This window comes from Biomphalaria glabrata, chromosome 11 (genome assembly GCF_947242115.1).
Source record: "Biomphalaria glabrata chromosome 11, xgBioGlab47.1, whole genome shotgun sequence".
NCBI classification, from domain to species: Eukaryota; Metazoa; Mollusca; class Gastropoda; family Planorbidae; genus Biomphalaria; species Biomphalaria glabrata.
Window position 1 is genome coordinate 1708659 of NC_074721.1, and position 26126 is coordinate 1734784.

The window sequence follows — 26126 nt, forward strand, 5'->3', positions numbered from 1 at the left end:
GTCCTCCCTGTTAGGGCGTTTCAGAAACTTTCAAACTTCCGGTTCCATGCTACAATTGTTCCAGCTATCTTATCGTTTGGACTTGATCCATTCACAAATCCTTACTTTTTGCATTATCGTATGACCAAAAAATAAGAGCTTAGGTTTTCATTTTTCTTTCAGTGATAAATAAAAAAGTGCTCGTTTGAAACTACACAGTTTATCAACACTCCCTACAATCCGCGCACACCAAATAGAGAGCTATAAATAGCTAGCCGCAATGAACTACTTACTTAGACTTAGGTCCTCCCGCGCCGTTTGGCACATTGGGCGGATAAGCTGTCTCCACAATGATCTGTCACTGGCAATGTCTGAAGCCTCCTCCCACCTGGAGTCCACTGTTCTGAGGTCATCCATGAAGGTGTGGCGCCAAGCTATACGAGGACGTCCCTGTTTTGCGCTTTCCTAGTATTGGCCACCATGTCATGGAGTGAAAAATCTCCAATTAAAATTTTAAAAAGATTTTTTTTTAAGCTGTTCTCAGACACACATGCCCTATGTATTTTTCGAGCCTAGACTTTACTAACCTTTTTCTCAGATTTTTTTGTAAGTATCCTCCAAAAAAAAAAAAAAATTGTTAAGGAGGGGGGAAGGGGGGATTTGAACTAATTTCTTTCATTCCAATCAGCGCTCTTCCGCTGACAGCACTCTTAGGTATTGATGTTTTAAAGCACATGTCAACATGATAAAAAAGCCGGGCGTTTTGTGGGGGGCGAAACTTTAACGCCCCCCCACACACACACTCATTTACCCCCTAGCGTTAGTCCAAATACTGAGTGCCGAGGAGGTGTGGAGGTAAGGGGGACTCGCTTCAAATGTCGGATAAATCATTAACATTACAATAACAATAAAATGGTGGACAAAGGGAGAGCACTACATCAAACGTCGTGTTATTTTACATTGATGAACTCCCCCTTTGTTTTATAAGCAAACTTTGAAAAAAAAAAAACGTGATGTGAGTTCCCTTGATTTTTTTTTTTTCAAAAAAATTGTAATTGTTAAAGCCGGCACTATTTCTTAGTGTCTAAAAGCGTTGCGTTTAATGCTTAACTTTTTGTAGTTTGATTTCCGTGAAAATTACTCCCCTTGTTTGCGTAAGAAAATGATGCACCCACGAAACAGTTTGTCAACAGTGTCTTTCACTTCTGCTAACATTATGGCGCCAAAAAAAAAAAGAATAAATAAATACAAACAAAATCAAGGATATTCCATTCAATCTCATTTCAATTTCACCAATCAAATAGAGTCATTTCTCCGTGACTGAAGTTTCTCCGTGGCTTCTATTAAAGTCAGAATCGATGCTGCTCGTCATATTTGGTAATCGATACTCACAGAAATATCCTGTCTGACTCACGTCTGCTCATTGAACTTTTTTTGTCCCCAAAAGATTTAAAAGTGAGAAAACAATACTTTGATTTTTTCTGATGGTCGATACTTCTTTACCTTAAAGTAAGAATATGTAAAGATGTGTGTTAGAAAAGCGTTTAAAATTGCACATTGTAGATCTTCCAGTGATTCTCAAACAGTTTTTGTATAAAACACATCCATTCCAGATCAGCGTCAATGAGCTACAATTTTAATGTACCTGCGCAGTAAAACTTCTGGTATTGTAAATAATATAGTAGTAGATCAATAATATTTATCCACCGAAAACGCCCGACATTTTGACACTCAAGTTTCATCGGTAAATTGGAGCGAAAAAGAACCTTGAAATCCTAAAGTTCAACTTACGTGAGACACACACATACTTTTTTTCTTATTTTTGGAGCAGGTTACGTAACTCTTTATATAACGAATTAACAAGCCTAGAATACAAGCTATTGGTTTAAACTGCCCACAGGTTGCGACGTTGAAGGTCCGTGTTAAGGCGAGGCCATTCGTTACAGATGGCCTCAATGCTGACCTGCAACGTCACAGCCTGTGGGCATATATATATATATATATATATATATATATATATATATATATATATATATATGTATGTATATATATATATGTAGGTAGGTAGATAGATAGATAGATAGGTAGGTAGGTACGTAGGTAGGTAGGCAGGCAGACAGACAGACAGACACAGACAGACAGACAGACAGACAGACAGACAGATAGATAGATAGATAGATAGATAGATAGATAGATAGATAGATTAGATAGATAGATAGATAGATAGATAGATAGATAGATAGATAGATAGATAGATAGACAGACAGATAGACAGACAGATAGATAGATAGATAGATAGATAGATAGATAGATAGATAGATAGATAGATAGATAGATAGATAGATAGATAGATAGATAGATAGATAGAAGAGAATACATGTAAAGATCTGAACTAAACTAATCATCCCATGTAACAAGTCACGTTCTTCCACCGTCACCACCCAACCTCTTTTTTTACCTTAGAGATTTTTATTTTGTTGTCACAGTCTTCAGGGGTTGAGACAGAATGAGGCAGTGAGGCAGAGTGAGGCAGTGAGGCAGAGTGAGGCTGGACTTAGCCCACACAGCATAAGGATCTAATCAACTATGAAATTCCACACCGGGTGACATAAAATAGTTGCGACTCCAATCAGCCAAAACGAGGCTGTGTCTACACCAGGTATTCATTATCGAACGAGTGGTCTAGGCTTTCCTATTGGCCGCAAACCACTTTGTCCATCGCTTTCGGTGTCTCTTACATAGGGCACTGGTGCATCCATTCTCACCTTTTAGTGAGTTTGTCCTCACTCCCCCCCCCCCAATCGCAACAGTACTCTTATTGCGTTCTTAACCCTTTGCGCCCCTCCCCACTATGACAGAATTCACGACTTTTCCCGATTCTCACCCCCTTCATCCTCCAGGGAGAACGCATCCATTTGTTGACCTTACACAAGATTTAGGAGAGGACGATATCTGTGTTGGAAGGGGGGGGGGGGGGAGGGTGTGTTTTACAAATGATGAGAAAGAGCTTAAAACAATACAATTCGTTGGATGGGATCATGACTTTTGTTTGGCTCTATTCAGTTTGAGAATCCCTGAGAGCGAACCGGGGCATCCAACACTCGACAGCTGCTTCCCGTGGTTCGTCTTTTGACTCTTAATGTCACTCGCTAAGCAGTGGGGGGAAAAGGGGGTGGGTGGGTAGAATGGGGACACTCCTAGACCATCATCCCCCCCCTCCCGCCAGCTTACTGCATTGACGGGTTACCCTTATCCAGGCGGCGTCCTCTAAACGACGAGTTAAAGATCTACGGCATTTGTGGCCCCCCTTTGGTGTTTGCATCTCGTAGTACGCCCCCCCCCCCCATCCACCTTACCCTCCCCAGTCACATACACACCATTTATGTTTTTATTTTTTTTTGGTCCCCCCCCCCCCCCCCCCCCCGCTTCACGCGCCATGTCCCTATTCTATTCGCCGGACGGCTACAAAAGGTCGGTTGTTTGTAAAGGCGGGACACCACCGTAGTGTTACAAACATCGCAGCCGCACGGTATATTCACAGCAAATACGGAGATTCTCTCTTCCGTAGCCCGCTACCGCCCCCCCCCCCTCCCCCCATGTTGTATAGCGCAGGAAGGTCCGATGTCGTCCGGCCACAAAAAAAAAGTCAGTTGTCCAGGAAAGAACAAAAAAAAAATCTACCTGTTGACCTGCGACCAGTCAAGTTTTAACTTTAGTCACTTAGTGTGACTTTTTCTGCAGTGGAAAGCCAGGTTTGGTTATTAAATGACCTCCTGGAGTGGTTGTGTGTGTGTGTGTGGTATTAGAATCAGATCAGTCGGAACTATTTCTCCCCCCCCCCCCCACTTTTTCCACTTTCTCCTTATAGGCAAAAAAAAAAAATTGGCCTTATGTAGATTTCGTTGGGAAAAAAAGGGGGCGGTATGGGGGATCTTCGCAAGTGCTTACGAATGAATGAGGGTGGGAGAGGAAAGGAATTAAAATAAAAAACCTGTATTGGGTTGGGGAGTTGGGGGGGGGGGGCGCTCAACATCAAAGCAAGTTCCAGACTAATAACACAGATTAAAGACCGTTTACAGCGAACAACTATCGAACAGTTGGGGGGAGGAGGTGTACTCCAAGCCATGAGAGGAAGACAAGAGAGGGGAGAAATAGAGAGAGAAAGAGAGAGATTGCAACAGAGAGAGAGAGAGAAAGAAAAAGACAGTGTGTCATAGTATTTCCCACTGTCATAATGATTTGATTCATCCATCACGTCGATACATCTGAAATGTTTGTTTGTAAAATGTTTTACATGTTCCTTCAGAGTTGAAGATAGTTTACTTCCTAGTCCAAACCTCCCGCAGGACGACGGGGGATGGGAGCGGGCAGGGTTTGAAGCCTCGACCGTCGATAAATCCGAACGACAGTCCAGCGCGCAAACCGCACGACCAGGCAGCCATCAAGATTATTTACAAAGAACTAAAAGAAAATACATAACGTGATCTGAAGTTCATTCTACAAGGTATACTTGGTTGACCAGTTGAAGCTTTGGTTTTATTCGGACTATGCTTTCACTTACACTAACACACAAGACAAATATGTTCAAGTAGCCACGTCCAGACCATGTCACACTGTCCAGCAGTCAGGGCTAGCGAGATATCGCGTCTAGTTCATGATTATTTCCACTGCCCCCAAAGTCTTAAAGCCGGCCCTTGGTGGTTTCTTCATTTCAGTTTTAGAAATTCGTTGCTTTGTCTCGGTGTAAATATGTTGAGGTTTGATCCCATTCATTTCATTGCATACCTGTACTTGCTATTTCCATCATAATGTTTTCCTGCCTTAACTATGAAATGCTTTCCTCTCCATACATCTCTCTCTCTCTCTCTCTCTCCCTCTCTCCCTCTCTCTTGACTCTCGTATATATCATTCATTTCTCCGTGCATTTCTTCCTGTCTCCCAAGTGGATGTTCAGGTCACATGCAAACTCCAAATCTATCGTAAGTAAGAACAATCGATGACAGTTCTCCACACCAATGTCACACTGCCGCCCTTGTTTGCACCCCTCCTTCCACATCACTCTCCTATTTCCTCCTCCCACATAACTCTCCTCTTTTCTCCTCCCATATCACTCTCCTCTTTCCTCCTCCCACACCACTCTCCTCTTTCCTCCTCCCACATAACTCTCCTCTTTCCTCCTCCCATATCACTCTCCTCTTTCCTCCTTCCACATCAAGAACTCTATTCCTCCTCCCACATCACTCTCCTCTTTCCTCCTCCCACATCACTTTCCTCTTTTCTCCTCCCATATCACTCTCCTCTTTCCTCCTCCCATATCACTCTCCTCTTTCCTCCTCCCACATCAAGAACTCTATTCCTCCTCCCACATCACTCTCCTCTTTCCTCCTCCCACATAACTCTCCTCTTTCCTCCTCCCATATCACTCTCCTCTTTCCTCCTTCCACATCAAGAACTCTATTCCTCCTCCCACATCACTCTCCTCTTTCCTCCTCCCACATCACTCACCTCTTTCCTCCTCCCACATCACTCTCCTCTTTCCTCCTCCCACATCACTTTCCTCTTTTCTCCTCCCATATCACTCTCCTCTTTCCTCCTCCCATATCACTCTCCTCTTTCCTCCTCCCATATCATTCTCCTCTTTCCTCCTCCCATATCACTCTCCTCTTTCCTCCTCCCACATCACTCTCCTCTTTCCTCCTCCCATATCACTCTCCTCTTTCCTCCTCCCACATCACTCTCCTCTTTCCTCCTCCCATATCACTCTCCTCTTTCCTCCTCCCATATCACTCTCCTCTTTCCTCCTCCCACATCACTCTCCTCTTTCCTCCTCCCATATCACTCTCCTCTTTCCTCCTTCCACATCAAGAACTCTATTCCTCCTCCCACATCACTCTCCTCTTTCCTCCTCCCACATCACTCTCCTCTTTCCTCCTCCCACATCACTCTCCTCTTTCCTCCTCCCACATCACTCTCCTCTTTCCTCCTCCCATATCACTCTCCTCTTTCCTCCTCCCACATCACTCTCCTCTTTTCTCCTCCCATATCACTCTCCTCTTTCCTCCTCCCATATCACTCTCCTCTTTCCTCCTCCCATATCACTCTCCTCTTTCCTCCTCCCACATCACTCTCCTCTTTCCTCCTCCCATATCACTCTCCTCTTTCCTCCTCCCACATCACTCTCCTCTTTCCTCCTCCCATATCACTCTCCTCTTTCCTCCTCCCATATCACTCTCCTCTTTCCTCCTCCCATATCACTCTCCTCTTTCCTCCTCCCATATCACTCTCCTCTTTCCTCCTCCCACATCAAGAACTCTATTCCTCCTCCCACATCACTCTCCTCTTTCCTCCTCCCATATCACTCTCCTCTTTCCTCCTCCCATATCACTCTCCTCTTTCCTCCTCCCACATCAAGAACTCTATTCCTCCTCCCACATCACTCTCCTCTTTCCTCCTCCCATATCACTCTCCTCTTTCCTCCTCCCATATCACTCTCCTCTTTCCTCCTCCCACATCACTCTCCTCTTTCCTCCTCCCACATCACTCTCCTCTTTCCTCCTCCCATATCACTCTCCTCTTTCCTCCTCCCACATCAAGAACTCTATTCCTCCTCCCACATCACTCTCCTCTTTCCTCCTCCCATATCACTCTCCTCTTTCCTCCTCCCACATCAAGAACTCTATTCCTCCTCCCACATCACTCTCCTCTTTCCTCCTCCCATATCACTCTCCTCTTTCCTCCTCCCACATCAAGAACTCTATTCCTCCTCCCACATCACTCTCCTCTTTCCTCCTCCCATATCACTCTTCTCTTTCATCATCCCATATCACACTCCTCTTTCCTCCTCCATTCCCATCATACACACACACACACACTCAAGCATACACACACACACACTCATTCCTGGAGCGTTTTGTCTTGCAAACCAACGTGGGCTCCTGAACGGAGTTTTAGGGGCGCCGAGAAGGTGCAATGATGAATGGGCTCTAGCGGAATGTTGACAGGGGCGTGCATATCAAGTGATTAGGAAAGAGGGAGGCTCGACTCCGGAGATGGCGGAGAAAGAGGGGGGGGTGAGCCGAGGTTGTCCTTCGCATTTGACTGTTCAGAAAACAATGCACTTACTGTTCCAATAAACTTTTCTCCCTTTTCTTGTTGGTCCCCCCCCCACCCCCAAATCTTCAAGTAACTTTTATTTTAACGTACTTTTTAAAAAGGAGACGCGGTGGCCAGGTGGTTCAGCGCTTGGCTTCTGAACCTGGGGTCCTCGGTTTGAATCTCGGTGAATACTGGGATTTTGAATTTCGCGTAAAACATAAAGTCACTTACATAAAATTATTTTTTTAAATCTTAAAGCGTGTAATATTTGTGATGAAAGAAATTTGATCTATTTGATCTAATTTCCTTTATTTTCTTATATTATAATGCATAATTTGATTGTTTTTTAAGAGTGAGGCCCTGACAGCTGGCTAGAATTGCAAAGTGGTAAATCCGGCTTTGGTAGAACTAAGATAGAGAGAAGGAGGTCTAGAGGCAAATGGGTTGAAGCTAACGAGGTGGGGGAGGAGTACGGAGAACGTGTTTCTCGTGTTTCGCGCGAGACTTTGCCTACCTTGAAATCCCACTCTTCTGGAATCATCAACCTCAAAACACACACACACGCACATTTAATGCGCACCCACGCACGCAAGCACAGCCACACACAAACGTACATCAAAGGATTTTTTGTATATAAAAAAATTTTAAGTTGGCAGAAGAAGAAGTTTAAATAAAAAAAAAGGTTAACGGAATACTGTGTGGTCTGAAAGAAGAAGCAAAAAAAATTCTCCACGCGTGAATGATTTTCATAGGAGCCTCTTCTTTCAATAGTGGTTCTAGGCCTGGACTGTTTATAACAGGAGGCTTAAAGCTTAGGTATTCTCTCTCTCTCTCCTTCCGAGTCCTTCTGTTGCCAGGCTTGTAGATGACTTTACATGTGAGGCAAATTTTACTTTGAAGCCAACCCCCCTGAAAACTTCAAGCTGCCTCCCTCACGCCCCCTCCCCCCCCCCCCCACACCCCACACCTTTTTCCCGTCTCACACCTTCTTAACCAGAAATTGTTACATTGAAGAGAATGAGTTCTCGTTGCGGTGGGAGTGGCCACGAGAGGTCACGTTAAATCCGCCATTGTCATGGTAACAACGACCCGCTGTAAATGTCACTTTTGTTTTAACATATTATAAATTTGCTTAGCTGCTATACAGATTGAACTTTTGCAATTAAGCGGGCTAATACTAGATCGCGATAAGCTTTTCTCTTACTATTAATGTTTTTTTTTTCCTTCAAGAGCAGTGCTGTTAAACGAATGATGCGATTATGCGGTATGCAATTAAATGATTTGCCCCGCATTTTTAGAAAAGGAGTAAAGGGAGATTATCAAAATAAATATTCTAATTATTTAATATTTTCAAAGAATCAATTCGCATCTTTCTGTAAAGTCAGTAAAACAAATCAATAATTGATACCATGAGTATTGTAACAATATAAAAGTCAAATTTATAACAAGAAAGGCCTAAAGAATTTGATAGATTGTAATACGCTGGGGCATTATGTGGCTACTATAAAGCTAAAGAAAAACTCTTGTTCCTATTAAAAATGTATAATAGAAAAAAAATATGGAAGTAAGATAATATATAACCATAGGGCATATGATGTAAAGGTCATCTGTTTCTGTGGCCGATATTGGACAAGGTGTCACGTGATAACGACCAACCGCCCTTACTTTACGCAACTTACGTCAGGTGCCCATTAGAGTTCGGTGGACATCCTAAAAATCCCCCCCCCCAAAAAAAAAGCCTTCTCCGAGATTCGAACCCGAGACACCCTCGGAAGCCAGGTAGGGCCCACTATACCACTCAGACACCACTTCCCAATAGACTTTTTTTTTTCCTGAAAACGTTTCAAACAGATTGAAAGGAAATGGTCTCACCGAATAGAGATGCTTACAATGAGCTGAAAGATGTCAAGGACGCTAAAAAGATGTCGCCAACTAAATCAATTTAAAAAAAAAAAGGAGAAGAACTACACATTTACAGCTATATCTCTCAATATTGTCCTTTTCTAACATCGAACAAAATTAATTGATTACCAATATAAATTTAACTTACTGATAATTCGTGTTTTGCTAGGAACAATTATTAATTTTACGAAATTTTTAACTTGATCCCAGATTGGGAAAGTAGGAGAAATAACGTGGTCGAAATTGTACCAGACAGACAGACAGACAGACTTAGTGAGTTGATATATGCTTAGTAAAACTTGAGATACAACTGTAGAGCTGACTGGAGAGGTTGCATTACTAGAGATGCATTTATTAAACTGACTTAAATGTCTAAGATGTATAATATGCATAAATGTATCCACCACATTTGTCCCAATTTCCTACAATCGAACCAAATAGAAATGTAACTTAATTTAACTGTATACACACATAGGAATAGATAAAACATTAGGAATGTATTAAATGACATAATAAATCATGGATTTATAAATTATTTAATTTCATGCCAGAGTTATTAACTGAGATAAAAGTGATAACAATGTGTTCGAAATTCATATAAACACTCTTGAACAACGATACCAATAGAAAGACAGTCCAGCGCACACACCGCACGACCAGGCAGCCATCCACCCAGTGTCGTCTGCAGAATTTTTTTCTTCGATATTTAAATTCCTTTTTTTTTTTTTTTTTACATTGCCATAAACACACAAGACAAAACCGTAAGTTCCATGTTTTCAAAACAATTAAGGTTTAACATTGTTCAGAAATTGTTCAGCATTGACGATCATCAGCTTGTCTCTTGTCCTCTGTTGTAGACACATGTCCGTACACATGTGTTATACATGCCAAACCAACGAAGTTGGGAATCTTTCGAAAGGAACTGTCTTTAGTTTCTATGGAAGCCCAAACATTCCGAGAAACATAATGCTAAATGTTTTTATTGGTGCGTTTACCAGCTGACAAGCATGAATTCCTATTGCAAATGTTTTTATGTCCAACAATGTATACTTAAAACCGGGCTAATTAACGCAAACAATGTTCCATCACTCAGTCATCATTACATTGTGAATGAGTCATGTGTTCTGAGCCTTTGTATACAGGCTGAAAAGTCCAAAGGAACTTTATTACTATGACCGCTTTTTCTACATCATTAGTAGAGAAATCTCCACAAGTTGACAGACCGGTACCGGTTTCCAGATGTTAACTTGTCATCAACCCAAGATTGAGGCTTAACAGCATTGCAGTGAGCTTAGAGGAGTTTAGTTGATTATGATTTCTAGTATGTCTGCAGAATAATATATCAAATTGCAAATTTTATTTATAAGGTAAGGGAAATTAAAACAGGACATTACATATTGTTATAATGTAGAATATTAAAGAGGTGGAGAATAACATACATATTTTAGATCTCTGACTGTATTCCAGCGTTTGTTATAATTGTATATAATGTGTACATTTGATAGTTAAGTGTTTTTAAACTATCGAGGATTTCTACACCTAAACTTAAACACGGTTATCTTCTCTGTGTTTACACTTTTTTAAGCTCCAACTGTCTTTTTTTTTTAAGCAGGGCCGGTCTTAGGCATAGGCAAACTAGGCAGCCTCCTAGGACCTCCGATTGGTGGGGGCCAGGCTCAGTGCTAAAAAAAATTCAGAATAAAATTACATGACCCGGATCAAATTTCAAACTCAATGACACATCTAGTGGCCTCTCTCAACGTCTCTACATGCCATTCCGAAAGCTACGAGAATTGCGCTATATGAATTTCTTTTAATTTGCTTTTTTAGATGCAGGAAGGCTTAAGTTCACTGCGTAATTCATTTTGTGTTCTTTTCAATTTTCTATTTCATTTAGGGGCCTTCTCATTCACTTTGCATAGGGACTCCACTTACCTAAAGCCGGCAATTCTTTCAGTACTACAATTCACCAAGAGTGAAAAAACAAAAAAAAAAGAAGAGAAAGCAATATGATGAAAAGAGGTGGCGATATAATGGCACGTTAAGAATAACATAAGAAATTGAAAGAAAAAAAGGGAGATTTAGGAAAGATTTTGGAAATAAATAAATAGAGTTAAATAAAAACTATATTGAAGACGCCAACAAAATACTAACATCTTTGTGACGTTATTGAACGAGCTTAAACTATTTATTCTATAGTGTAAGAAACTGAACAAAACGTTTTATAATACACACCAAATAATATCAGTCTCACCTACTAGTATCAATAACATACTACATCTAGTGTTATCAGCCAATAACAGCTTACAATATCAAACCTGCACAAAACGTTTTATTAAAATAATTCAACAAATAATACTTTCTTATTCTGTAAACCGGAGACGCCAAAAAAAAAAGCTTGCAGGTAATGAAATGGCCTCAATGTATGAAATCTATAATATGTAATAATTTCCTGATGGTTCAGTCATAGTGTAATGAAGTTTAAATGTAATGGCCTAATGATTGATTAGTGTTATAAAGTGCTCGCTTCAGCTATACACACCATAAGCTATAGCTTAGAACTCCCCCCCCCCCCCCCAAAGCAAGCTGTGGGCCCCCCCCGAAAATGGATATATTCAATCATTTTGGTGAAAGAGCTAACGAAAAGATTGCCTTAGAAGGGCCCCCCATATCCTTAATAGAAAAGGGCCTCGTCAAGTTTAAATCTGGCACTGACGTTATATATATATATATATATATGAGATATTAAGTCTATATGTGCCATGCTACCGCTTTTAACCAAAGCTTTACATAGACAGAAACAGGATTGATCAACTATCCACAAACCCTTCACCACCGTACAGTTCTCTACTATCAGAACCTTCTCATAAGTGAAGTCTACAGCTACAGTTCGGTTTCCATGGCAACCCCAGACCAACACTGGCTTTCATTTGCCGGTCTGGAGAGAGTCGTAAAGAAAAAATACGCAATTTTCTGTTTCGGTTTTAGGGGGAGAAACCGAACGGTCGTAAAATGTTTCCCTTCTTGTTTGAAGGGCGCTGGTTGAAATAGTCACCCCGTGAAAAATCAAGGGGGGGGGGACCTGGGATAGGCGAAAGGGGGGGGGGTATAATTGTGAGGATAAACCCCAAGATTTCACAGAGAAGTATGAAAAAGGGGGAGATCAGAGCTAATTGCTAGAAGGTTAAGTTTCTTGTTTATATCCCCTTGTTGCTCAAGTTCCGAAGAAGGTGGTCGCCCCTTCGTACCGTCTTTGATGTTTGTTGATCTTTGAGAACGGTGCGATGCTGAGCTAATTACGGGTTCGGACAAGGGTCAACTCGATGTCCGAACGGTCCTGCGGTCATTAGAATGACGGTGTTATAATAACCACCGTTAGTTGGCTTCTCGGTCGTCTCCTGTCTGTTTTCGATCTATTGGCCAGATTAAAGGAAATCGCGTGTACGCGTGGATCAGATCCCCCTGCGATCACGAAACTGAATGGGATAAATGACCAGTTGACCACCAGGACTTTGTCCAGGAGTATTGTCCATCCGACGTCAGCGCCGTGTTTGTTATTGTCCGAAGTGTTTACAATGGTAGCCTGCCAGATGGTGCTGGTCTATTGAAAGGAGGTATACTTCAATGACGCTAGTCCTGGCCACTCTCCAGGATTCGATCTTTACCTGGTTTATGACACCTTGACCACAAGAAGCATCACGCTGACCACTCCAGAGTCAGTCTTTTGAACTCTGTCATGGCAATGCACCGTTTCTTGTGATCATTCTCTTGTCTTGACCTAAAGTTACTCTTATATGACTAGAGAGGTTTACCTCGAGACTGGACGTATATTTGTGCACTGTAGGAAGTAGCCGTTTGAAAACGTCGTGAATCTCCGACTCCTGATTTTACTACTTGGTAAAAGGCGCGGTGGATAAGCGGTCAAGCGCTTGTCTTTCGAACCGAGGTTCTGGGTTCGAATCCTGGTGAAAACAGGGATTTTAGACTTTAAGATCTTTGGGAGGCTCTGAGTCCACCCAGCTATAATGGGTACGTGACATTAGTTGGAGAAAAGGAAAAAAAGAGGCTGGTCGTTGTGCTGGCCACTTAATACCCTCGTTAACCGTGGGCCACATAAAGAGATGACCTTTACATCATCTGTCTTATTGATCGCAAAGTCTGAAAGTGGAACTTTATAAACATTTCAAGATGACTTTACTATGTACTTTTAAAAATTCATAAATTATGTAAACACCTTTTTTTTTTTCCACGCAATGGAAGCGAATGTTTATTACAATTTTCTCAGACATTATTTATTGGACTCATTGGTGATGGGGTGGCTGAGTGATAAAACACTTGGCCTCCGAAACGAGGGGTCCCGGTCAAGACTGGAGTTTGAAATTCCTGAGTCCACCAAACTTTCGTGCGTACTTTAAAAAAAAAACAAAAAAAAAACAAAGCTTTTATAAGGAAAACAACTGCAGAATTGCTGTAATATATCACAATACGGCAAGATTCATCTCCTTTCTAATGAATCAAAATCAATTAACAACAACTAGTTAATTAACTATTTGGTTAAATTGGTCTGTGGTCCCTTCTGGGCATAGGTCACCAACCAGCTTCTTCCAGGCGTCTCGGTTTTGGGCGAGTCTCTCCAACTGTACCCACGACTTGCCCATTGCTTGGCATCTGCTTCCAAATCGCGGCGCCATGTATTCCTGGGCCGTCCCCTCTTCCTCTTTCCTTGGGGGTTCCAGGTTAGAGGCTTGCCAAGAGTGTGATCTATCCATCTCCAGCGTCTCTGAAGGATATCTACTTTCATGTGCTGCTGTTACATTAAATATTAAACAAGTGATTTAATGTGCACGCTTCAATTTAAACAATATCACACTCTCTTCAAGCTATGTTACGTTTTCAATAGTTCCCTTCATATATACGCAATGTCCTTTAACCACTAATTATGGCTGACTTGAACATTTCCGGATATCAGCCTTCTAGATGTTTACTCATTAAAAAAAAACAACATTTTTTTTTCAACCTCTTGTATCACCTCTATCTCTCCCCCCCCCCCCCCCACACACACACTTCCTTTGTATTTGACAGCCTCCTCTTTCACTAGCAATGGATAACGCCTCTTAGCGCGCACTTGCTGTCTACCCACAGTGCTCCCCATTAAGACTACACCTATGCATCTATTTAAAAAAAAACAGTATTTTAGAATTCCAACGCCTTCCGTATCGATTCCCGTCAATGCAGTGCCACTGCGGGGTATCGATTACAATTTATGGCTGCATCTGGGCGACAGGCTAACTTGACGGATTCAAGCTTACAGGTAAACTGCGACCCCCATCTCCCGCCGCCCCCGCCCCCCCCCATCTCCCTATCCCAACTTCATTTTCCATGTCACATTTGCAACCATACCCTTCCATCGATCTCCGCCGATGTCGCTGAGGGAAAAAAAAAATACAATTCAGATGCAATAATGTTGGTGTACGAAGACAATGGCGTCCATTGAATGGGGGGCGAGAGAAAGACCCGGGCGAATTAACCAGACAGCACCAGACTTTGAATTTCTGTATTAGAACAATAAGAGCTTAATACCCATCTATCTTAGTCCAAACCTGCCTCCCCCCTGGCAACGTACAGCCTTGCAGCAGTGGTCTCTTACAGCGGCCCCGCTGTTCAAATCTCGTCCGTTTATGTTCGGACTATTCGACAAGCTCACGTGATCATGATGTATGATGTATTTATCCGCCAGGCGAATTACGCACAACAAATAGTGTCGACATAAGTCCGCGTAGAAATTAAGCCCAACAATGGCATCACTGCTCTATTAAAGTCCCTGATTTGTAAGATCTATGACCTCGATAATCTGAGCTCTTTGTGTTGGTGAAATTATAATGTCAGGAAAGATTCTTGCCTACGTTTAAACAGATTTGGGCAATTGGTTTAGTGTAATGATAAATTCAACAGACTTGAACTCGATTTAATGTGCACTCTTCAAGCTTTGTTAATTTTTAAATATTTTCCTTCATATCTAATGAATTTCCATTAACCTTTAAACATAGCCGACTTAAACATTTCCGGATATATTGCTTTGTGTGTGTTAAGAGTTCAAATGTGACACATTCAGTAATGTGATTAGGATTGCAGCTTAATGACTTGTACATATTTAAGACACACTGAATCGTGTATTATTAATGTGACACACCGAGGTGTATTGTGAATAGGTCTCTGAATTAATTATTTATCAATGCGACACACCGAAATGTGTATTTATGATTGTGACTTACTGAAACGTGCATGAATGCGAGACACCGAACTGTGTATTTATCAAAGCGACACACCGGATTGTGTATAATGAATGTGACACACCGAATTGTTTATTTATCAACGCGGCACAGCGAATTAACCTTGGTTAGTCCAATAATAGAATATGCATCCTCCGTTTGGGACCCCTCAACTCAAGAAAACATTAAGAAACTGGAACAGACACAAAATAGAGCAGTGAGATTCATAACAAATGAATATTTGACTAGAGTAACACCTTTAGTAAAATCACTAAATTTAGAAAGCCTTCAGAACAGAAGACTCAAAAGTAAAGTAGCAATTATACATAGAACACTGAACCATAATCTTCAAATACAAAATTTAATAAAATACTCTGAAAGACACAAAGATAAAGGCACATTCCTCGTCCCATATGCTAGGACAAATTTGTACAAATACTCCTTCTTCCCTAGTGCTATTTGAGCATGGAATGGGTTGCCTGAGCTAGCCAGGAAAACCAGTGACTTGGGAGAATTTAAGTCATTGGTTAATATGCATGACTAAATGCATGACGCGTAGGACGTAATCATCTTCTTTTTTGAAGTAACGTCTGTATTATATAAGATAAGATAAGATAATTGTGTATATATGAATGCAACACTCAGAATTGTGTATACATGAATGCAACACACATAATTGTGTATATATGGACACAACGAATAATAGGAAACATACTCAAACACAGACCAATAGCAGATTCTACCAAATAGTTTATTGACTTCCAAAAAGTTCACTAGTTATATCACAACATATACAAAACAAATCACATAATGGGACTCTTGCAAGAAGTGATATTTTGACTAGTCTATAATAGTCTTGTGATCATTAAAAATAATAATTGAAAAATTGAAAATGTCACAGACATTTTTAAAACTGATCCAGCATATTTTAAGACAATAATTAAATACTTGTTTAAAAATAATAATTAAAAAAATTGAAAATGTTATAGACATTTTTAAAACTGATCCAGTATCTTTGAAGACAATGATTAAACACTTGTTTAAATGTTTAGTAATAAAGTAATATTCGCCAGGATTTGAATCTGGGATGCCCATTTCAAAAGCCAAGCTCATTATCATTCAGACACCGCGCTTCTAGACAAACTAGTGTGCACATTAAATGCACAACTCTATTTGCGAGTCGTCAAAGACCAGATCTGTACATTGTTAGGGACTAGATGCGTACAACATATAAGATAAGAAGATAACATATAATCATATAAACAAATAGATTTCATAGGAATTCTGTGTTAATCCGTTGCATACACATATATACAGGGCCGGTCTTAGGCCACTGCAGCCTATGAAACCGCAGTGGACCCCGCACTTTTATAGGCCCCGCGGTAATTCTATGTGTATATAATTAAATTTAACTTATATTACAGTGTTTTCCGTGGCGTCTTTATTTTACAAGGATTCATGGAAATCTCCTGAAATCATAAAAACCTCCTGAAAAATAGACAAAATTGTCATACTGGAGTGTTATTTAAATTTTTTGAGGTCAACAATTCACGAAGATAGATTGAACAATTTGGCAATGCTTGCTGTTGCTTTTGAGCGTGATCTATGTAGGAAACAGAAATGTGATGATATAGGCCTACTGTAGGACTTCGCTACACGCAAGGCTCGTAAAGTTAACTTGATCGTTATATTGTACTCGGTAAAGAATGAATCAAATGCAAAGAGAGATTAATTTTCTAATACACAATCTTAATGTTCATTTATTATCCATATTCCTATTTAGACTGGACCCCTGCAATCCGTTTCGCATAGGGTCCCGTATTTGTTAGGACCGGCCCTGCATATATACAGTCCCTTTTTTTTGTGTGTGACTTTGGCTTACCGGCACCTTTTTCAATGTGGGGAAAAAATATTATTTTTCTTGTATTTTAACGTTTATTAGTAATTTATTTAGTAGTTAAAAAGTTAGGCAATCCATCCCTTGAGTACCGGCACCTATTTCTTTACATATCTATATCTATATATATATTGGCCTCCTTCAGTCGTAGAATGACTATAACTAATATCAGAGTGTATATTAATACAGTGTAACAAAGGGGGTATATCAAGGTGGGTTTTATGGGTTTATCTAGGGCTAGGGCAGCGGTTCTCAACCTTTTAAGCTCGGCGACCCCCTTTTACAATTCCTCACTTTGCCGCGACCCCTCCCCCCCCTTACACACACACAGCAATACAAGAGTAGACAATAACAATCCATATTTTCGATGGTCTTAGGCGACCCAAGGCAAATCATCAATCGACCCCCGAAGGGGTCGCGACCCACAGGTTGAGAACCCCTGGGCTAGGGGATGATAAAATGAAATGGGTTCCACACCTCAGCAGGCCAATGTATTAATTAAAGAACAACAAACCACGTTGCCCAATAACCGAACTGCAAGTAAGTGGTCAACGATCGTTGAACAATAACAATATTTAATACCAAATATAAATAATTTATAGTCAGAATGTGTACAATTCATCCGATAATAAGCTAATGCATTATTAATTACACTCAAGACCGCACCTCACGCGCGCACACTCAATTTCGGCCACACGTCCCGGTGGCTGCCAAATACTACAACAGGGCTACAAACTAATCAAGGGCCAGTCACGGCTACAAGGGCCAGCCCCAAACAACATACTCCGTTGTAGCCCCAAGCCCAACACCCGTTAAAACGGGGAAATAGTGAGAGCTGTAGCGCAAACAGAACCTAAAGCTACACAGCTCAATCCGCTACAAGAACTACTACGATAACTAAATGGGACGTAACAACCACATTATTCTCGACAACAAAACCTGCCCTAATACAAACAATTTCTTATACATACAAACACGACTACTAGACAAGAAAGACAAACCTATGCCCATGGGACAGGGTATGCAGTATACACCATAGAGTATTTATAATATTTTTATTGATACTTGTGTTTTTGTTTGTTTTTTTTTTTCAACTTAAGGTAGTGGACCTCATTCACCAATTGTAAACAAACAACATTTAGCCACGTGATATTCTATCTCATCTATAAAAAATGGCGATCACATTTTTAACACACAATGGCTACCACGTGACAGTTTTTGTTTTCGTTGTTTTTATCAATATTATCACGTGACAAAATGTTGTCTCTACGTGAGTAGAAGATGGCAGAACGAAGGTAGAAGGAAAAAAATTCTGGTTTGTTGACAATTGCTCTATTTCCTTTTTTTTTTAAATTCAGTAGCTTTTCATCGTCAAAAAAAAAAGAAAAAATTCATGGTTTGTCAATTACTCTATAGATATTCTGTTGTAAACCAGCACCATGTTTAGCAAATCTGCACTATATCGCTACTAAAAATTTAATCATGAAGAGGTTTTCAATATCAATTACAAGTTATAAATAAGGTGAACCGTAATTAATGAAGTTATTAGATTGTTACTCACTATTATTTTAATAATTCTCATAAATGAGATAATTTTTATTTTCCATGTTTGTTATTGTGTGTCTTCCATGTGCTTGTCACGTGTTTAAAACGCTCTGTGAAAATCTATTGTGTGAAAAAAAAAAGTGGGGGGGGGGGGGGTTCGAACTGGTATTTGGGAGAAGGTTTCACTAGTAATAATTAATTACAGTATTGGCCAAGATCATTTACCTAAATGTTGTTTTTTTTTTGTTTTTTTTTTTAAATGCACAATTGTAAAACAAATTATCTTACGGATAATTATTATTATTATTATTATTATTATTATTATTATTATTATTATTATTATTATTATAAAAGAACGAGTATTCATTCTCTGGCGAAGCCAGGGTCGAGTTTCGTTAAAGGGAAACAAAATTCATCGTAGTCCCTTTATTGTTATTATTATTGTTATTATTATTATTATTATTATACATTCTCTGGCGAAGCAAGGGTCTAGTTTCGTTAAAGGGAAACAAAATTCATCGTAATCCCTTTATCAGTTTCCACTGTGGAATTTTCTGGTGATGTGGCAGGTCTGCAGAAGTACCGCCCTCTGACAGGCAACGAGAATGTTCCTAGGAATGCCAAGGGCCTTGACGGTATCTGTGAGGTCAGTTGTTATTATCCCCTCAGTTGATATGACAATGGGGTATATTATTATTATTATTATTATTATTAAATCCAAAGAGATTTTGATTTGGTGAATTTTTCTATCATGTTACTGAGAAATTTCGGTAAAAAAAGTTTAGACTGATTTATGGAACAATTGGATTAATTGATTGATTCATCGATTGGTAAAAATAGATGACGGATCGTTTGGTTAATTAATTGATTGGTTGATCAATTGAACAATTGTTTTATTTAATAATTGATTGATTACTTGACTGATTCAACGATTGATGGATAGATGGCGAGCTAATGTTTACAATTGATATAACGCAAGCATTGTTTATTGTTATAACATCACTAACTGTGATGATGCTGTGATGATGCTGTGGTGATGCTGTGATGATGCTGTGATGATGCTGTGATAATGCTGTGATGATGCTGTGATGATGCTGTGGGGACGCTGTGATAATGCTGTGATGATGCTGTGATGATGATGTGATGATGCTGTGGTGATGTTGTGATGACGCTGTGATGACGCTGTGATGACGCTGTGATGTTGTTGTGATGATGCTGTGATGATGATGTGATGGTGCTGTGTGATGATAATGTAATGTTGCTGTGATGACGCTGTGATGTTGCTGTGGTGATGCTGCATTGGTCCTCTCACAACTCAGGGGGGGGGGGGCTTTCAAAGAATCGTAGTAAGAGGAATACCCCGTACAGTTTATAGAAGGTCTTAAGAGTCACTATCTATCGAGCTACTAAGCAGTGCTTTAAAAATATGTATTTATTATTTTTAAAAAAGATATTAGTTCTCAAGCTGCTATGAAGTTGAAGTTCAATCTTTCTCATATGATTATTCCTTTAAATGATTTGTCATTGTTTCGAGTGTCTCATTGAACAAATTATGTATTTGTATTTGTATTTGTATGTTATTATATCATTTGTACTTTGTATTTGTATATTATTATATCCTTTGTACTTATAGTAGTAATGGCCTGTATTTACTTGCTACAATAGATGCTATGACAACGTTAAACAAAAATACAACAACCAAAAATAAAACAGTAATGGTTACAATTACTCTTAAAATAACATTTGTTCTTTTTGTTTACAGTTATGATAAAGGATAATAGTGTGTTTGTTGTTTACAATCATGACATGAGTGATGCACAGTTCACTGATGTGTCTAGTTGCAATGATTTTTTGCTTCTCTGAGGTAAATTGTACATAGTGCTATGCTTTCAGTTTATTACTTACAACTATATTGTTTGTTACTACTCTGTGGCCTGCTAGAGATACACACGTGTATGCTACAATGTTATACAATAACCAAGACTGCCTTGTATTTGAAAACGTTTTGAAATACTGATCGGCTTTTGTAGCATATAGTGTAATTTCTTTCTTGTAATGTCTTACTGGAGGAATTGAAAAAAATGTTTATATTTTTGTAACTAAACTAAAAAAAAAAATTTAAAAATTACATGCAATAAGCTATTGTTACTTTATTATGGTGATATTATTTTAAATTTTTATTTTGAATTTTTGATGGTTCTTAAAAAAGTGGGGAAAAAAAGGTGGGGGAACCGAAATATTTTTTTTGTGTTAAATTTTTAAAAATATTTTTTATAATAAAATTTACATTCATAATTTCTTAGAAACAGATTATAAATATTTTAAATATTTAGCCCTAATTACAAAGTTTTAAGTATTGGTCACTATTACATTAAATAATAAATCTTTTAGGTTTATCAATAATTTTTTTTTATACTTTTGTGGTTTTCAAAATAATATTCAAATATAAATATAGATGTTAAAAATTCATTTACCTCATATATGTTAAAATTACTATAATATTTTAGAAAAAAAAAATTCTTAAATACTCTAAACTACTATTTGTAAAACTCAAAGTTTCAAAAGTTTTTATTTTCTCATTAATTAACTTTATTAATTAAAAATGTTTTGAAGTAGTAAAAAAACAATCAAAGCGTTAGTGTTTATTAAAAGTAAGTTTTATAAATGAAACCAGAACTTAAAACTAGAATGCCTCTGTTTAGGACCCCCTCAACTGAAGAAAATATTTCAAAAAATCAAGAACAGACTCAAAATGGAGTCGTAAGATTTATAACAAACGAATTATCATAGTTGATTAACACCTTTAGTAAAATCACTAAATTTAAAGACATTTGAGGACAGAAGACTAAAAAGTCAAGTAGTAATTACACAAAAAACAATGAGCCATAATCTTCAAATACAAAATCAAAACCTTATAAAATACTCAGAAAGACACAAAGATAGAGACACATTTGTTACTCCATATGCTAGGACCAATTCGCACAAACGCTCCTTCTTCCCTAGTATCACTAGAGCACAGAGTCAGCCAGGAGAATCAACAACTTAGCAAAGTTTAACATGCATGACTAGATTGATACAAGGATACGCGTATCACCATTGTCCCCTCTTTTGAAGTTATGTCTCTAATATGCAATATAAAATGTTTCAATAGTGTTTCCCATTCTCTGCAGGCTTACAGTACTTAGTGTTCTGAATTTTACAAGAACTGGGCAAAAACGTAAACTGAACTAGCTTCCATTGGTAATGGAGAAGTGGATAATTATATTATGTTAAGCAAAGACGCTCACTTTTATGCACGAATCTGCTAACCAAAAAAATGAATGAAATGATTAGCACAATTGAAATGGAAAACAATGTGCATATAGGCAACACGGTACCACTATGTATTCATTCATATTAGAAAGTAAGAAACCCTGGTCCAGCATAGATTCATATATGTATTATTGTTTTATTATCCAAACACTGTTTAATAGACATTCTAGTATCTAGACCGTTTAAAATGTCTAATTTTATTGCATGATGAGAAATAGAGAAAGATGATATGGGTTAGAAACTAAGGTTTTGGACCATAACTAAAAAAAAAATAAGGTTGTTTGAAATATTTAATAAGTATTTGCGTTGTAAGTACACCAATCGTAGTAAAAAAAAATAATTCTTATTTTTTCTAAAAATAATTAATTATGTGTTCGATTCCAATGCAGAAAAATCATCAAGAAATTCATATTTCATTTCTATTTATAATTGTAAATTTTATGCTTCTAACATTTGTTCCATTCTTTCCTTTTCGGCCTTATAAAGTGTTTCTATTTTGTTTGAGATTATATAGGTCTCAATGTTTTTGCATAATGCATTAAAAACCTTGATATTTAGTTGCTAATAACTGCAACCAGATGTATTATTAAAATGTTTGTTAATAACAATCTCTGAATCTGTTTTATATAAAATATTTGACATCATCTTCTGTTGTTTTTATATTTTATTGTTACTTAGTCTTGAATTTTATATTATTATTAATGAAATGTAATTAAGAATTTGAGATTTCGGAAGAGTAGTTTGAACTATAGAGGTCAGGTTTGATACATATTGGGATCATTGATTAACTATTTTCACCAAATAAAATCAGCCAGACAAACCGAATAATATCAATCACAAACACAAAATAATATCAATCACACATCATAATATGAATTACACACACCAAATAAAATTAACCACACACCAAATAATATCAATCACACAAACCAAATAATGTCATTTACACACAACAAATAATATAAACAAAATACACCTATATGTTGTGTATATATTGTGTATATATTGTGTATATATTGTGTATTATATTGTGTATATATTGTGTATATATTGTGTATATATTGTGTATTATATTGTGTATATATTGTGTATATATTGTGTATATATTGTGTATATATTGTGTATATATTGTGTATTATATTGTGTATTATATTGTGTATATATTGTGTATATATTGTGTATATTTGTGTATATATTGTGTATATATTGTGTATATATTGTGTATATATTGTGTATATATTGTGTATATATATCAATCAAATACACCAAATAATATCAATCACACACCCCAAATAATATCAATCACACACACACCAAATAATATCAATCACACACCACAAATAATATCAATTACACACACACCAAATAATATCAATCACACACACCAAATAATATCAATCTCATACACCAAATAATATCAATCTCATACACCAAATAATATCAATCTCATACACCAAATAATATCAATCACACACACCAGATAATATCAATCAAACACACCTACAAGTATCAAACACATACATCTAGTATTGTCAACCAATAACAGCTTATAATATCAACTATCCAATTGGCACAGCCAGTAATATAAACCACACAGCTATACAGGGGCCATAGTTACACATTACATTCACACAATGTGTTGATCTCCGATTATTAAAAGCCAAGTCGCCTCTGTTCAATTAGACTGGAACTCTTAACTCTCACAGTTTACTAGTCCTAAGTCTATAATCCAACACTAAAACAGCAGACGTCGTTAAACGTTTAGTATGTGCGTAGAACAATTATTAACATTAACTTAACAGCAAGGAAAGTCGGGGCGCCACAAAACAAGATGTAACAAGCCCTGACATAATACGGCATCGTTACGGGGAGTCCCACCACCCCAACGCTAATCAAACCCTAGTTAATCTCGCTCATAAAGATTTATAGTTAGACCTACCTTCCGGATATCCAATCCTTAGCATCCACAGTAAAACAAATTTTACAATCCAATGTTGGGGTTTCTTATTTTCTCTCTCTCTCTCTCCCTCTCTCTTTCTCTCTCTTTTAATTCCAGAGGCGTTGATTGGTTCTATAAGATGGAGAGAAAGAATTTAGATCTAATAGTGTAAAAGAAACACCGTAAACGAAAGACTGATGATGTCGCTAATGATGAAGTTGATAATTAAGTTGATGCTGAAGTTGATGAATCTTTTTGTGGCCTGCTAACACTTATGTTAGTAGCTCCTTGTAGTCTGGCCTCTACATCTAGAAGTTGATTTTAATTTATGCACTTTCTTCCTCATTTTTCCATCACGTCATCGGAATATTTTACTTTGTTTCGTTCTAGCGGTAGTTTAAAAAGTCGGATCCGTTGCCAGCAACACACGAGAAGGTAATGCAACACATAGGCTCGTGGCGTGAGAGTTATCTTAACTGCACACACACACACACACATTAACAACAGCAGAATGTCTAATCCAACTTTTTTGAAACACTTGTTATACAAGGATCCACATCTATTCAGCTGTACATTATACAAAATATATAATGCATCTTACGCCGTACGCAATTAAAAATAAAAGAAACTCTGGAAACTAAACTGATTTTGTAGGCTAATATTTTGTTTTCTGTCTGCGTATTCGATCCACTGACATAAACATTCTTTAAATATAAATTTAGTTATATTTTATACTGATATACCGACATATTATGGAATCGATGCCGATAAATAATATGTTTGCGTTACGAGAAATCTGCACATATTAAATACAATGTTTACCAACTGAGTGTGTAACACGCACTAGTGACATTACTAAATGTCATATTGACATTACTATGTGTCATAGTAGCTACCTACTGCTACATTCCACGTGGCTACCTACTACAAATGTACACTATCGCATTGCTTTTTTATCTACTGCTGAGGGCTCTACAGTATTTTGACCCTCCGCTGTACAACGTGAAATTAAGAATGAAAATTTATTCAACATGGCGGCAGCCGAAAGTTGTGTTTTTTTTTTAAAGTTTAAAAGTAAAAATGTTCTTTCGGATACAGGAGACGGCAGAAAGAGGGGAGAGTGTGGCGTGAGGGTGTTAAAAAATCGAGGAAAAGGGGCGCCGATTTCTGGAGGTAGTAGGGTCAAGAATCAGGGGCGATGGAGGGCGCCGAGTTGATAACGTATAGCCCGAACATTGAGGACACAGGGAGCCGACTTACAAAAGGGAGTGAAGTAGAAAATCGATAAGATCGGGTTCTTGGTTCTGGAGGGAGTCAAGGTAGGAATCGATAAGTGCAGGGCGCAAAGTTAGTGAGGGCGCAAAGTTATTGAGGACGCAAAGTTATTGAGGACGCAAAGCTATTGAGGGCGCAAAGTTGGTCAGGGCGCAAAAGATATTGAGGGAGTAACGTGGGCTTTAAAAAAAAAGATTTTTGTGGGATTTCTATAAACTTCTAAAAGCCCATGTAAATGGACGATACATTTTAATAGTATAAATCAGGGCCGGATTTACAATTAGATAATACGAAGTATAGCTTAGGGCTCCCAGGAAATATTTAGCGTTGACATTTAAAATATAGAGTTATACAGTGCCCCAAAAGCGCCTCATATTTCAAATGGCTTAGGGCATTTTCAAGACTAAATATGGCCCTGGTATACATTGAAAAGATGTGATGCGCCAAACAGTCATTATTAAATTAATATGTTTACAAGGAGAAACTATAAGCCACACACACACGCGGTGGCCGAGTTGTCATTATAATTTGGTTGACAAAGAATGCTAGGAGAAGGGAGGAGAAATGGAGAGAAGAGAACTTGGAGAGAAATGACCTTGGAGAGAAGAGAACTTGGAGAGAACTTGGAGAGAAGTGACTTTGGAGAGAAATGACCATCGAGAGAAGTGAAGTAGAGAAATGACCTCGGAGAGAAGTGACTTTGGAGAGAAACGACCTTAGAGAGAAGTGAATGGGAGCAATGACCTTGAAGAAAAGCGACTTTGGAGAGACATGGCCTTGGAGAGAAGTGACCTTGGAGAGCAATGACCTCGGAAAGAAGTAACCTTGGAGAGAAGTGAAGATGTTGAGAAGTGACTTTGGACAGGAGTGAAGCTGAATAGTGAGGGATGGATAGAGAAAATAAGAGAAAGAG

General features: G+C 38.4%; 1 protein-coding gene across 2 annotated transcripts in view; it reads right to left on the reverse strand.

Annotated features, from left to right (window-relative positions):
• The window catches only part of LOC106078423 (homeobox protein Hox-A13-like), a 135626-nt gene extending 110702 nt beyond the window's left edge, over positions 1 to 24924 (reverse strand). For both annotated transcript variants that reach the window (XM_056004131.1, XM_056004128.1), the window contains exon 1: positions 23939 to 24924. The gene's annotated coding sequence lies outside the window, so the exon portion shown is untranslated. The remainder of the gene's footprint in view (positions 1 to 23938) is intronic.
• Between the last annotated feature and the right edge of the window lie 1202 nt (positions 24925 to 26126).